A 1793-nucleotide genomic window follows, 5' to 3' on the forward strand; every position below is an offset into this window, starting at 1 on the left:
GGTGGAACTTCATAGCAAAGTACAAAGTTCGCTTTGGGTGGATCAATTTAGTTGAAATAGACAGTTTTTGCATGAAAACTCATTCCTGGTGGAACTTCATAGCAAAGTACAAAGTTCGCTTTGGATGGATCAATTTAGTTGAAATAGACAGTTCTTGCATGAAAACTCATTCCTGGTAGAACTTCATAGCAAAGTACAAAGTTCGTTTTGAATGGATCAATTTAGTTGAAATAGACAGTTTTTGCATGAAAACTCATTCCTGGTGGAACTTCATAGCAAAGAACAAAGTTCGTTTTGGATGGACAAAGTTAGTTGAAATAGACAGTTTTTGCATAAAAACTCATTCCTGGTGGAACTTCATAGCAAAGTACAAAGTTCGTTTTGGATGGACAAAGTTAGTTGAAATAGACAGTTTTTGCATGAAAACTCATTCCTGGTGGAACTTCATAGCAAAGTACAAAGTTCGTTTTGGATGGACAAAGTTAGTTGAAATAGACAGTTTTTGCATGAAAACTCATTCCTGGTGGAACTTCATAGCAAAGTACAAAGTTCGTTTTGGATGGACAAAGTTAGTTGAAATAGACAGTTTTTGCATGAAAACTCATTCCTGGTGGAACTTCATAGCAAAGTACAAAGTTCGTTTTGGATGGATCAATTTAGTTGAAATAGACAGTTTTTGCATAAAAACTCATTCCTGGTGGAACTTCATAGCAAAGTACAAAGTTCGTTTTGGATGGATCAATTTAGTTGAAATAGACAGTTTTTGCATGAAAACTCATTCCTGGTAGAACTTCATAGCAAAGTACAAAGTTCGCTTTGGATGGATCAATTTAGTTGAAATAGACAGTTTTTGCATGAAAACTCATTCCTGGTGGAACTTCATAGCAAAGTACAAAGTTTGTTTTGGATGGACAAAGTTAGTTGAAATAGACAGTTTTTGCATGAAAACTCATTCCTGGTAGAACTTCATAGCAAAGTACAAAGTTCGCTTTGGATGGATCAATTTAGTTGAAATAGACAGTTTTTGCATGAAAACTCATTCCTGGTGGAACTTCATAGCAAAGTACAAAGTTCGTTTTGGATGGACAAAGTTAGTTGAAATAGACAGTTTTTGCATAAAAACTCATTCCTGGTGGAACTTCATAGTAAAGTACAAAGTTCGTTTTGGATGGATCAATTTAGTTGAAATAGACAGTTTTTGCATGAAAACTCATTCCTGGTGGAACTTCATAGCAAAGTACAAAGTTCGAATCGGATGGATCAATTTAGTTGAAATAGACAGTTTTTGCATGAAAACTCATTCCTGGTGGAACTTCATAGCAAAGTACAAAGTTCGTTTTGGATGGATCAATTTAGTTGAAATAGACAGTTTTTGCATGAAAACTCATTCCTGGTAGAACTTCATAGCAAAGTACAAAGTTCGCTTTGGATGGATCAATTTAGTTGAAATAGACAGTTTTTGCATGAAAACTCATTCCTGGTGGAACTTCATAGCAAAGTACAAAGTTCGTTTTGGATGGACAAAGTTAGTTGAAATAGACAGTTTTTGCATGAAAACTCATTCCTGGTGGAACTTCATAGCAAAGTACAAAGTTCGTTTTGGATGGATCAATTTAGTTGAAATAGACAGTTTTTGCATAAAAACTCATTCCTGGTGGAACTTCATAGCAAAGTACAAAGTTCGCTTTGGATGGATCAATTTAGTTGAAATAGACAGTTTTTGCATGAAAACTCATTCCTGGTAGAACTTCATAGCAAAGTACAAAGTTCGCTTTGGATGGATCAATTTAGTT

The sequence above is a fragment of the Anopheles moucheti genome, unplaced genomic scaffold, assembly GCF_943734755.1.
Source record: "Anopheles moucheti unplaced genomic scaffold, idAnoMoucSN_F20_07 U3, whole genome shotgun sequence".
Classification (NCBI taxonomy): domain Eukaryota; kingdom Metazoa; phylum Arthropoda; class Insecta; order Diptera; family Culicidae; genus Anopheles; species Anopheles moucheti.